Source organism: Pan paniscus, chromosome 5 (assembly GCF_029289425.2).
Source record: "Pan paniscus chromosome 5, NHGRI_mPanPan1-v2.0_pri, whole genome shotgun sequence".
NCBI lineage: Eukaryota > Metazoa > Chordata > Mammalia > Primates > Hominidae > Pan > Pan paniscus.
The window spans coordinates 177886524-177900659 of record NC_073254.2 but is presented as its reverse complement, the minus strand read 5'-3'; the positions used below and the strand labels follow the sequence as shown (position 1 = coordinate 177900659).

Genomic DNA, 14136 nt, shown 5'->3' with positions numbered 1-14136 from the left:
GGTCCTTGGTCAATTACATTCTCTTTAGTAGCAGGTGTACAAAGTGTATTCTCATGACCACCACAGATCTCCAGTACAATGTTTAACAGAAATGGTGAGAATGGCCATCTCTACATTTTTCCTGATCTTATGGGGCAAGTGTTCAGTAAATCACCATTAAGTATGATGTAGGCTTTAGGTTTTCAATAGATCTCTTTATCAGTTCTATTCCTAGATTACTGAAATTTTTAAAATTTCATGAATGAGTGTTGATTTTTGTTGAATAGTTTTTCTGCATCTGTGAAATGATCATGTGGTTTTTATCCTTTATTCTGTTAATATAGTTGGTTACATTGCTGATTTTTGAATGTTAAACCAACCTTACAATCCTGGAATAAACCCCACTTGGTCATGATCTATTATTTCTTTTTTATTGTTGGATTTGGTTTGCTAATATCTTGTTAAGGACTTTATTCATAAGGTATTTTGGTTTATCATTTTCTTTTTTTCTAATAATGTCTCTGACAGGTTTTGGTATCAGGGCTAGGATAGCCACATAGAATGAATTGAGAAATATGCTTTTCTTTTCTTTTTTTTTTTTTTTCGAGATGGAGTCTTGCTCTGTCAGCCAGGCTGGAGTGCAGTGGTGCGATCTCGGCTCACTGAAACCTCCGCCTCCCAGGTTCAAGCAATTCTCCTGCCTCGGCCTCCCAAGTAGCTGGGATTACAGGCGCCCGCCACCACACCTGGCTAATTTTTGTATTTGTAGTAGAGACAGGGTTTCACCATGTTGGCCAGGCTGGTTTCAAACTCCTGACCTCGTGATCTGCCCACCCCGGCCTCCCAAAGTGTTGGGATTACAGATGTGAGCCACCGCGTCTGGCCTTTGCTTTTCTTTTCTATTTCCTAAGAGTTGGGTAAGATGGGTATCATTTCTTCCTTAAATGTTTAATATGTTCCTTACATGTTCACTATGGTATATTTCTTTCTTAAGTGTTTAATTTGCCAGAGAAACAGCGTAGGAAAGTTTTTGAGTGTGAATTTGATTTCTTTGGTAGATATAAAGATATTCAGATTTTTAAAATTTCATCTGTGTTAGTTTTTGTAAGCTGTATTTTTCAAGGCATCTATTAATTTCATTTAAGTTGTTAAATTTATTGACATAAAGCTGTTGATAATATTTCCAGCTGGGCTTGGTGGCTCATGCATGTAATCCCAGCACTTTGGGAGGCCAAGGCAGGAGGATCACCTGAGGTCAGGAGTTTGAGACCAGCCTGGCCAACATGGTGAAACCCCATCTCTACTAAAAATACAAAAATTAGCTGGGTGTGGTGGTACACATCTGTAATCCCAGCTACTCGGGAGGCTGAGGCAGGAGAATCGCTTGAGCCTGGGAGGCAGAGTTTGCAGTGAGCCAAGATTGCATCACTGCACACCAGCCTGGGTGACAGAGTGAGACGCCATCTAAAAAAAAAAAAAAATTCCTTTTGATAACTATAAGGTCTGAAGTGATATCCCATACTCTCATTTATGATATTGAAAAATTATTTTTTCCCTTTATTTTTACTTGATCAGTCTTGTTAGGGTTTATTAATTTGAATAACCTTTTCAAAGAATCAAATTTGTCTTTAAATATTTCTCTATTTTTGTTTATTTTCTATTTCATTGAATTCTGACATTTCTTTTCTTCTGCTTGCTTTGGGTTTATATTGCTCATTTTTTTTTAAAGATGGATACTTGGATAGTTGACTTTAAGCCTTTCTTTCTTTCTAATGTAAACATTTAAAGTTGTAATTTTTTTCTCTACTCATTTATGATCTCTACATTTTGATGTATCATATTTTTATTATTGTTTGGTTTGAAGTATTTTCTAATTTATCTTGTGATTTCTTCTTTAAAAAGGAGGTATTGGCTGGGCACGGTGGCTCACGCCTGTAATCCCAGCACTCTGGGAGGCTGAGGCGGGTGGATCACGAGGTCAGGAGTTCAACACCAGCCTGGTCAAGATGGTGAAACCCCTTCTCTACTAAAAATACAAAAATTAGCCAGGCATGGTGGCGGGCGCCTGTAATTCCAGCTACTCAGGAAGCTGAGGCAGGAGAATTGCTTGAACCTGGGAGGCAGAGGTTGCAGTGAGCCAAGATTGAGCCACTGCACTCCAGCCTGGGTGACAGTGAGACTCTGTCACAAAAAAAAAAAAAGAAAAAAAAAAGAAGGAGGTATTTAGAAAAATGTTTAATTTTTAAATATTTGATGCTTTTTTAGATATCTTATTGGTTTCTAATTTAATTCACTTGTGGACAGAGAACATACTTTAAAATGTTAGTCTTTCAAAATTTACTGAGATGGGTATGACATGCTCCGCCGTGGTTAATGTTTTATGTGCACTTGCTAAGAATGATTATTCTGCATTTGTTAGATGTGGTGTTTCATAAATATCTATGAAGTCAAGATGGTTGATAGTGTCATTCATAGCTTCCATTTTCTTGATAATAATGTTTTTTGTTCTAGTTGTTCTATCAGTTCCTGAGAGGCAGGTGTGAAAATCTCCAGTCATGATTGGGGATCTTCTTCTTCTTCCTTTATCTCTGTCATTTTTTGCGGCAGGTAGTTTGAAGTACTGTATATTATTATTTCTTCCTGATGTATTGGACCTTTTGGAATTATAACATCTTTCTCTTTCTCTTTAGTAATACTCCATCTCTTGCTATCTATTTTCTCCAAAAGTAATATAGCCACCCCAGTTTTCTTATGCTTATCATTTCCATAATAACATCTTTCATCTTTCTGCTTTTATCCTTTTTGTGTGTCTATATTTAAAATGCTTTTCTTGAAGACAGCATATAATTAGATCTTGCTTGTCTGATATGGTTTAAGTCTACTGGCTTCATATTTATTTCTTACTTTCTCATCTATTTTTATTTCCCCTATTTTCCCTTCTCTACCTTCTTTTTTTGTTGTTGTTTGTTTGAGATAGTCTCACTCTGTCGCCAGGCTGGACTGCAGTGGCGCGATCTCGGCTCACTGCAACCTCCGCCTCTGGGGTTTAGGTAGTTCTCTGCCTCAGCCTCCCGAATAGCTGGGATTACAGGCACATGCCACCACGCCTGGTTAATTTTTGTCTTTTTAGTAGAGACAGGGTTTCACCATCTTGGCCAGGCTGGTCTTGAACTCCTGACCTCATGATCCACCCACCTTGGCCTCCCAAAGTGCTGGGATTACAGGCATAAGCTGCTGCACCCAGCCCCTACCTTCTTTTACATAAAATCTTCTTAACATTTATAAAAATAACAACATCTAGTATTTTTGCCTCTTTGCATTTTTTAGTAGTTACTGTAGTGATTACAATACACAACTTTATCACAGTCCACTTAGAGGTAATATTGTACAGCTTGATATGCTTCATAAGAACCTTATAGCAGTAGAGTTCCATATGCTTCTGTTGGGGAGGATAACCTATCCTCTCCCTCCCCTCCTAGGTTCCCTATCTGGGGCTCTGGAAATTAAATTGACAGAGACATTAACAAGAGAAATTAACAAGAGAAAAACAGTTTATCAACAGGTCAGTGTGCATACGCACAGGAGAACTCAGTCATGAGTAACTCAAAGGAGTGGTTAGAACTTGGCCATATTTCTCACCTTAACAAAGAACAATAAAATTTTAGAGTAGTGACAGGAGTTTCTGTTTTTCTGGGTGGCAAACTGTGAGAAGGTAGATATATGGGGGAAACTAACAGTAGATAGGGTTTTTTAGTAAGGTCTACATGAGGACCCATCTTGGTGCTGACTCTGTCCTCATGGCCACAAAACTCCCCTGGGAGGGGGGATTATTGCAGTCCTATTTTTCAGGATATTCTGTTTGTAGTCAGATAATGGAAGCTCCAAGGAGGCTTCTTTCTGCATCTGTTGATTCTCATTTACCTTTAGCTCAAAATATCTTTACGCCAAAGTGGCATATTTTGGGGTGGCATACTCTGATGCCCTACACTGCACATATGCACACACACACACACACACACACACATACACTTTGTGATACTGTTGTTGTATATATTACATCTACCTCAAGCCAGTAAGGCTGATGTTTTCTGCCTATAAGGGGGATGGTGGTAAGGGAAGTTCTCTCAAGAAAAATAAAAAATAAAAGAAGCTATAAACTCCGAAATCTCATCTTCCAAGAGTAAACTCCACTCCAGTTTCTACCTGCTTCTGCTCACTCCCTAGGTTTTTAAAATATTTTTCAAAAAATTGCCCTTATTATTTCAGGCTTTAGTCTTACTAAGCTACTTAGTTATTACCAGAACTTAATCTCCACAATCATCCTTTTCCAGAGAATTTTGTAAGAACCAAGGCCTTCCTTCCATTGAAGTCAATTAGTAAACACTCACTACCTTGGGAAAATACATAAGCATAGACTGAGACCTCATCTTAAGGGCATAATGCTGGAATCAAGCACTCTACCAGAGTACATGCCCCAACAGAGCAAATGTCCTAACAGAGCAGGTGGTCATGTCACCCAGAAGCAGATCCAGCTCGGTGACGGAGGTGAAGGAGCCAGACGGCAGAGCCTGCTCTGTGTCTGCAATGGTTTCTCGAATGGGAGCTTGCAGGGATAGGTTGAACATGTGAAATTGCTGCTGTTGACTATTATTTTTTTGACCTTGAAAAACATGAATGGTATAAGTTCAACCAAATATTCTGCTACTGACTGTGAGGTTCAATCCTTCTCAAACATTTTCTCATCTTCACAAAGTCCTAGAGTTAAAGAAACACTCTCTATATTGTTACATATAGGCACATGGGATGGACACTACCTGACTATTAGGGTCACAACTGTAGAAGGCAGGACTAGGTGAGCAGTCCCATTTGAAGACTTCTGCCTCAATGAGGAGCATTACATAATTTGGGTGCAGAATTGCATGTCATACATTAACACCAAGAACAAGTTTGTGCTTCCTTGAAGGTACACATTATGCTTCTTCTAAATGTCATCGTCCTGAGAGGTTGCTACACAACATTGTGGACCCCTAGGTTTCCCAGATTTTGCAAAAAATTGAAAGAAAGAAGAAAGAAGGAAGGAAAGAGAGAAAGAGAGAAAGAAAGAAAGAAAGAGAAAAGAAGGTCCAGTTAAATTTGAATTTCAGATAAATGATGAATAATTGTTTGAATAATTATGATTCATGCAATAGTAGTAAGAGAAGCAAGACATCCTTCTACTAAAATATTATTTATTGTTTATCTTAAATTCAAATTTAACAGAGAGTCCTGGAAAACTTAACTGACAACTCTATGATATCCATTCAGTGCTGCTGAAAAGGAGAGAATTCTGGTCCTGGAAGGCTACATTCTAGGGAAATGGGCCTGTAGTTGGGATGTTCAGAATTCTGTCCCTAGGAGGATGGAGGCACACCCAACCAGAGGCCAAATCACAGGCCACGCCAAGAGTCACCCTTGGACGCTCAGAAGGAAAATCTTCCTTTTGTGAGCTCCTAAAAATAAATGTAGCTTTATCAGGAGCATTACATGTGAGTGTGCTCTATAATTATTTATCCACTAATTGCCAGAACATCCTGTTGAGGTTAGTAAATGTTTTTACCACCCTCATTTTGCAATGAAGTAAGCAGGGACGGAGCAGGAGGCTTACTCACCAGGCAGCCCAGCGAACCAGGAGAGGGTGGAGGAGAGAGCCAGGCAGGAGAGCCAGGCGGGACCTTGGGGTCCTGTCACCAGAGGTCTGCAGGCTGGCTGGCCTCAGAGCTGGCCCTTGGAATGTCATAGCCCAAATAAAACTCAGAGAAGGGGAATAAAGAAGATTCTCTGAAACTCATGAAAACTACACATTCCGAACAGCCCCATTGTTAGTAAACGAAATAGACTAGAACAAATATTTGCACAAAGGAAACTATTGAAGACAGACTTTTTTTCCCCAAAGGAGAGAATAGCTTACTCACCCTTTGTTTCTCCCCCGAGCAATGGAGACTTTTCTTGTCAGTGCCTGGAAAAAGAAGATGATAAGACAAGCAAACTCATTCCATTCTAGAATAATAACAACAGTGGATATTAATCAAATATCTGTTACATCAGGTACTTCACATATTGGATTGAATTTAATCTTCACGGGAAGTCTCTGTGTACTGACTGTACCCATTTTGCCAGTAGGAAAGATTAAACTCAGAGCACAAGAGACTGACAGAGACCTTAACACTTCTATGAAGTGGTGGAGGTGAGACTCCCACCCAGGCCCTGTGACTCGAACACATACAGTTGTCTGCGTAGACCTTTCCCCACCACCCAGGAAAAAACCAGAACACCCAAATCTAATTACATTATTTGTCTTTTAAAATGACATTTACATTAACTTTTTGTCTTTTTCATTAATTCTAAAGCAATTGCAGGGAAGGTCCATGCTTCAAGACGGCCACCAACAGCGTCTTGCCAAGGCTCTTAGGTCTGTAGTAATACTTCCAAACACATTATCCTGGTGGCTCTCCCAATGATACCATGAGGAGGCTCAGGAAGGCATCAATATCTTCCTTTGGGAGAAGAGGAAACTGAGTCACAGAAAGACTAAGGGATTTGCCTAAGGCCAGGCAGTACCAGAAATTGGACCTGAACACATCTGCTGGCTCTTTCCATTGTCCTTGTTGAAAGCTTGAGGAATTACAGGAATTGTCTCCAATGTGCAATCTGAGTAATACACATACACATTTTTTTTCTCACATATATTTTCCACCCCTTGTCCCATGACTGGCAGCTGGAAACAGGACTCTCCTGCTAATTCACTTCCAGGGTTCCCTTATTCTAGTAACTCCTAGACAGGGATTGTGACAGGGAAGCCTTCACCACGTGGTTCTGACCTACCTGTCCAGCTCATCGGCTGCCCTCCCGGCAGGAGGCTGTCATTCAGGCCAGACAGGTGATGTTGATCCTCTACAACATACTCATACTCATACTCAACATACTCATAGCACTCACATCACATTTTCGCTCCCTGTTTCCACCTAGGAGCCTGTGCAGTGCAGTGGACTGGTTCTTAAGCCAGATTGCTTTTCCACCAGTTGGACCTGGGTAAAAATTCTCTCCTTACCACCATCCAACTGTGTGACTTTGAAAAAGTCATGTTACATCTTCAGAATCCATTTTCTAATAGATTGCAGACAATGGGGGATTAGAGATCATGTATTCAAAGCATCCAGCACAGTGTCTAACGCAGAGTAGATGATCAAGAGATGGTTCTTATGACGATAACATGTCCTTATCCTCATTTCTATCTAACTCCTAACCATTCTTCAAGATTTACCACTCCCTCACCTCACTCAAGGTAATTCTCTCTTCCCTGGATTTGACATGAATTTCACCTGTGTGGCATCTAGTTCTTGCTCTCTCAGTTTTTTCATGAATATAAGAAATATTCATTAGGAAGTGCTGTGGGTTGAATATTGTCTTCCCAAAAGATACTTGGAAATAGGGTATTTGCAGATGTAATCAAATTAAGATGAAGTCATACTGAATTGGGGTAGGTCCTAATCCAGTAACTGGTGTCCTTATACTGAAAGGTGGCAATTTGGGCATGAATAGATTCACAGTGATGATGGAGGCAGAGACTGAAGTAATGCAGCTTGAAGACCAGAAAGGCTAAGGATTGCTGGCAGCCACCCGAAGCTGGGATGAGGCAAGAAGGGACCCTCCCGTAGCGCCCCCTGAGAGAACATGGTCATGCTGACACCTTGGTTTTGAGGTTTTGAGTTCCTAGCCTCTACAACTGGGAAACAATACATTTCTATTGTTTTAAGCCTCTGGTTTGCTGTTATTTGTTATGGCAGTAATAGGAAATCAATACAAAAAAAATCTGATCTAACTCCCAATTGGGTAATAGGCTCATTGACAATGGTGAGGACGGGCCTCTTTACCTGTGGTCAGTGCTCAGCATAGCTCTAAACGTTGGAGAAACCTGTGAATAAACCTGACTGCTGAGAGCAGCTGCATACGGAGCACCACTTAGCTGTTCCTACCACTCCGGAGGCTGCCCTGACAGCTAATCCCACTGCAGGTGCAGCAGCAGTGCCTTTCAAGTCCTTTAGGCTCAACCTGCTGGCAACAGCACCAGCAGGAGGAATTCACTGGATGGTTTGCCATTCCCCATTTTAGCAGTAACGTATTTCCTAAAATGGGGAGAGAAAGCATGATGATAAATACTGCAACTTGACCCTTCAGAAATTGATGATTTCATCAGACAAGGGCACCACTGTATAGTTATTCCAGTGTTAAAGACAGGCATCACCGAAACAACAGAAAACATGGTTAAAAGAGCAATATGTCTTCTGTTAATGATGGGATGACTGTTTAAAAGAGGCCTCATTTTATATACGTTCATTCATTCATCATTCACTTCGATACTTGTTGAGAATTTACTGACTGCTTTTGCCTCCTTTTTTTTTTTTTTTTTAAATGGAGTCTTGCTCTGTCTCCCAGGCCAGAGTGCAGTGGCGTGATCTCTGCTAACTGAAAGCTCCACCTCCCAGGTTCACGCCATTCTCCTCCCTCAGCCTCCCAAGTAGCTGGGACTACAGGCACCCGCCAGTGCGCCTGGCTAATTTTTTGTATTTTTTAGTAGAGACGGGGTTTCACCGTGGTCTTGATCTCCTGACCTTGTGATCCACCCGCCTTGGCCTCCCAAAGTGCTGGGATTACAGGCGTGAGCCACCCCACCCGGCTGCTTTTGCCTCCTTTAAAGGTCATTATGTAACAGAACTTGAAGGAAATTCACTGGCTTGGCAATTTGAATTTTCAGTGGGGAGGGACACTAATATTTGTTGGGTGCTTGCACTGAGACACTTTATAGGAATTTTAATATCTGATTTCAGTTAATGCCCTTGATCATCCCATAATGTAATTATTTTAATTTCCCTTCTGCAGATAAAGAGTGGATTCCTCGGAGAAGTGAAGGATTTGTCTCAGGCACATAGCCCGTAAATATCATACCTGAGATTCTAATCCGGCTCCACTGGATCTCAATGTCTTTGCTTTCGCAGTAACTCCACCATCATTCATCCACCAGAGACCAGACCTCCTGTAGCAAACAAACCTACGGGAGCCAAGCCACATCCTAAGAGGCCCGTGGGACCTGGGGCCACCCCACGCCACCAGGAACCATCACCAGGCTCTTTGCTTTCTACTTTCTTTCCATCAGTCAGCCTCCTTCTGTCCTCATTTGCTTCTCTTGAGGTGGGTGGATGTTGTTTCTTTCTGGTGCCTGCTTCTAGTAGCAACATTCTCTTTCTTCAAGATGTGATGGGAGAGTTTCTTCCCCACTGAAAACTTAAGGACCTGTGGGCTGCACCCCTGAGTGTCCACCTTCCTAGCCTGGAGTAATCATGTGAGCCAGGCCAGGCCCATCAGAATTTTCCCCAAGGATTTTCTTTCCATAATGGGAGAGAGAACATGTCATTTCTCTGTGGCTGTTGTCCTGGGGTGATACAAGTGGGAGTTCTTGTGACCATGGCCTCCTCTCATTCTGCCCATGGAGGAACATCAGGCTGGATGGTGGAATGAGAATTGAGAGGCCCAATGATGTCATCTGAGCCCCTAGCTCCTGTCACCCCTGTGCTTCCCAATTATTAGCAGTTAAATTCCCTTTTAATTTGTACTAGTATGGGTTGGCGTCTATTATTCAAAATCAAGGGTCCCAATTCACAAATCCAGCTACATTCCATGGGCTGGTTTTTCAACTTCCCTCTTGTCAAAACTTGAATTCCAGTTTCCATTTTCCTTCTGTTCATCCACTTAGAAGAATCTTAACTCTGGCTAAATGTATCTTCTCTGTCTGCACACCTGGGTGCTGAGTTCATCTGGGGCAGACAATGTCACTGCCAAACCATGGTCCCCAACCTCCCTCATTCCATCCTCTCTTCCATTCCCGGTAGCAGCTACTTAGAACTGTCTCCACACTCCTCAAACATGACTCTCCACCTTTCTCCTCCTTTTCAGCAAGTGATCTTGTCTCCTACTCAGTAGAGAAAATAGAAAGCATGGGAGGACAAGTCTTCCCCATCTCTCCCCACCTTGCCCTTTTATAATTGAGCTGGTGGCAAATTTATGAAAACAGAAGGTGGCTACTGTTTGAAGCAATTGTTCTAAGAAGGAGTGCAGAATTTCTCTTGGAGAGGGACTGCTCTTTACTTTCAGAAAATGTCTTGACTTTTCAAGTGTAAAAAGCAATTGGGGGAAAATTGGAGGTAACTGCTGGGGCACTGTAAAGTCAGTCAATGGTAGGACATGAGGGGTGTTGGCCACCGGAGTGGAGGTACCAAGGGAAAATGGGCCAAGCCTCCTGGCATACGACTGGGCTGGAGGAGAAAGATCCGGTTTCTTTCTCTGAAAGAAAACTGGATTGGGTCCTGATTTTTTAAAAACTTTCAAGGCTCCCAGCAAGAGCCAGCCTGCTGCTAAAGTTGTTTTTTTTTTTTTTTTTTTTTTTTTTTGAGAGACAGAGTCTCCTCTGTCACCCAGGCTGGAGTGTGGTGGTGCGATCTCGGCTCACTGTAACCTCCACCTCCCGGGTTCAAGCAATTCTCCTGCTTCAGCTTCCCAAGTGGCTGGGACTATAGGCGTGTGCCACCACGCCCAGCTAATTTTGTATTTGTAGTGGAGATTGGGTTTCACTATATGTTGCCCAGGCTGGTCTCAAACTCTTGACCTCAGGTGATCCACCCATCTCGGCCTCCCAAAGTACTGGGATTACAGGTGTGAGCCACTGCACCTGGCCCCTGCTAAAGTCTTTGCATGGCGTTTGTGTTGATCAGCAACACAGCCGGCCCTGGGAAACTGAACTGTCTTCCCCATTGTTTACCCACAGCCATAGGAAAGAGCCACTGAGGACTTCCCTGAGACTGGGATAGCACGAGACAGAGGTGCTGTGCCTCATCACTGCACTGTGACCAGTGGCCTTGGATTCACGGGACTAGGGGGAATTAAAAGACAGGCCTCACACCTGCTTTGGACAGACAGTGGGAAGAAGTGTGATCCCTCTCTCCCTCTCCTCAGGCCATCGGGGAGGGAGGAGCACATTTCAGAAGATGAGGTTTGTCCTGGGTCTCAAGGGAGATGAGCAGCGAAGAGAGCAGAGAGCACAGCAGATGTGAAGGCTTCGGAAGTGAGGGGTTGCAGCATGGACCAACGCAAGAGGAAATGTGATCCGGCACTCCTCCCAGCTTTCCCCAAGTATGCCAGAGGAAGGAGACCCCGGCAGGTGTGCACAGACCTGTCTGTTGCAGACGGGGCCATTCCTAAGGCAGACACGTGGGTCGATGACCGCAGGGCCTTCCTCCCCCTATCTGAGGCAGATCGCCCCATCTGTGTGCTCTGCCCCTCACCCTCTGCTTCACCTTGGAAGCCCCACTCCTTATCTTCAACCTCCTCCTCTCTACGGCTTCCTCCCACCAGTGTGGAATCCACTCATGCTCACATCTGTTCCACTTACAAAGATGCTTTCTCTCCTGGGCATCCCCTCCAGCTGCAGCCTCTCACTTCTAGCCCAACTCTCACCTTCCCTCCCACATCCCTCCTCCACTACCCCACCTCCTCCACTCCTCCACCTCCACTCCCCCACCTACTCCACTCCGCCACCTCCCCCACCTCCTCCACTCCCCCACCTCCTCCACTCCCCCACCTCCTCCACTCCCCCACCTACTCCACTCCCCTACCTCCTCCACCTCCTCCACTCCTCCACCTCCTCCACTCCTCCACTCCTCCACCTCCTTCACCTCCTCCACTCCTCCACTCCCCCACCTCCTCCACTCCCCCACCTCCTCCACTCCCCCACCTCCTCCACTCCCCTACCTCCTACACCTCCTCCAACTCCTCCACTCCTCCACCTCCTCCACTCCCCCACCTCCTCCACTCCCCTACCTCCTCCACTCCCCTACCTCCTCCACCTCCTCCACGTCCTCCACTCCTCCACCTCCTCCACTCCCCTACCTCCTACACCTCCTCCACCTCCTCCACTCCTCCACCTCCTCCACTCCCCCACCTCCTCCACTCCCCTACCTCCTCCACTCCCCTACCTCCTCCACCTCCTCCACTCCTCCACCTCCTCCACTCCTCCACCTCCTCCACTCCCCCACCTCCTCCACTCCCCTACCTCCTCCACCTCCTCCACCTCCTCCACTCCCCCACCTCCTCCACTCCCCCACCTCCTCCACTCCTCTACCTCCTCCACTCCCCCAACTCCTCCACTCCCCCACCTCCTCCACTCCCCCACCTCCTCCACTCCCCCACCTCCTCCACCTCCTCCACCCCTTCCACTCCCCCACCTCCTCCACTCCACCTCCTCCACTCCCCCACCTCCTCCACTCCCCCACCTCCTCCACTCATCCACCTCCTCCACTCCCCCACCTCCTCCACTCCCCCGCCTCCTCCACTCCCCCACCTCCTCGACTCCCCCACCTCCTCCACTCCTCCACCTCCTCCACTCCCCCACCTCCTCCACTCCCCCACCTCCTCCACTCCACCTCCTCCACCTCCTCCACCTCCTCCACTGCTCCACCTCCTCCACTCCCCCACCTCCTCCACTCCACCTCCTCCACCTCCTCCACCTCCTCCACTCCCTCACCTCCTCCACTCCTCCACCTCCTCCACTCCCCCACCTCCTCCACTCCCCCACCTCCTCCACTCCCCCACCTCCTCCACTCCTCCACCTCCTCCACTCCCCCACCTCCTCCACTCCCCCGCCTCCTCCACTCCCCCACCTCCTCCACTCCCCCGCCTCCTCCACTCCTCCACCTCCTCCACTCCCCCGCCTCCTCCACTCCCCTGCCTCCTCCACTCCTCCACCTCCTCCACTCCCCGACCTCCTCCACCTCCTCCACCTCCTCCACTCCTCCACCTCCTCCATTCCCCCACATCCTCCACTCCCCTACTTCCTCCACCTCCTCCACCTCCTCCACTCCCCCACCTCCTCCACTCCCCTACCTCCTCCACTCCCCCACCTCCTCCACTACCCCACCTCCTCCACCTCCTCCACCCCTTCCACTCCCCCACCTCCTCCACTCCTCCACCTCCTCCACTCCCCCACCTCCTCCACTCCCCCACCTCCTCCACTCCACCTCCTGCACCTCCTCCACTCCTCCACTCCTCCACCTCCTTCACCTCCTCCACTCCTCCACTCCCCCAGCTCCTCCACCTCCTCCACCTCCTCCACTCCTACACCTCCTCCACTCCCTCACCTCCTCCACTCCTCCACCTCCTCCACTCCCCCACCTCCTCCACTCCCCCACCTCCTCCACTCCCCCACCTCCTCCACTCCCCCACCTCCTCCACTCCTCCACCTCCTCCACTCCCCCACCTCCTCCACTCCCCCGCCTCCTCCACTCCCCCACCTCCTCCACTCCCCCGCCTCCTCCACTCCTCCAACTCCTCCACTCCCCCACCTCCTCCACTCCCCCGCCTCCTCCACTCCCCTGCCTCCTCCACTCCTCCACCTCCTCCACTCCCCGACCTCCTCCACCTCCTCCACCTCCTCCACTCCTCCACCTCCTCCATTCCCCCACATCCTCCACTCCCCTACTTCCTCCACCTCCTCCACCTCCTCCACTCCCCCACCTCCTCCACTCCCCTACCTCCTCCACTCCCCCACCTCCTCCACTCCCCCACCTCCTCCACCTCCTCCACCCCTTCCACTCCCCCACCTCCTCCACTCCTCCACCTCCTCCACTCCCCCACCTCCTCCACTCCCCCACCTCCTCCACTCCCCCACCTCCTCCACTCCACCTCCTCCACCTCCTCCACTCCTCCACCTCCTCCACTCCCCCACCTCCTCCACTCCACCTCCTCCACCTCCTCCACCTCCTCCACCTCCTCCACTCCCTCACCTCCTCCACTCCCCCACCTCCTCCACTCCCCCACCTCCTCCACTCCTCCAACTCCTCCACTCCCCCACCTCCTCCACTCCCCCGCCTCCTCCACTCCTCCACCTCCTCCACTCCCCCACCTCCTCCACTCCTCCACCTCCTCCACTCCCCCACCTCCTCCACTCCCCCGCCTCCTCCACTCCCCCGCCTCCTCCACTCCTCCACCTCCTCCACTCCCCTACCTCCTACACTCACCCACCTCCTCCACTCCCCCACCTCCTCCACCTCCTCCACCCCCTCCACTCCCCCA

General features: G+C 47.4%; 1 protein-coding gene across 1 annotated transcript in view; it reads right to left on the bottom strand.

The window, feature by feature from the left end:
• Positions 1–14136, bottom strand: part of SNX9 (sorting nexin 9) — a 218391-nt gene that overhangs the window by 157877 nt on the left and 46378 nt on the right. Inside the window, exon 2 of the mRNA XM_063605047.1 lies at positions 5931–5974. The gene's annotated coding sequence lies outside the window, so the exon portion shown is untranslated. The remainder of the gene's footprint in view (positions 1–5930; positions 5975–14136) is intronic.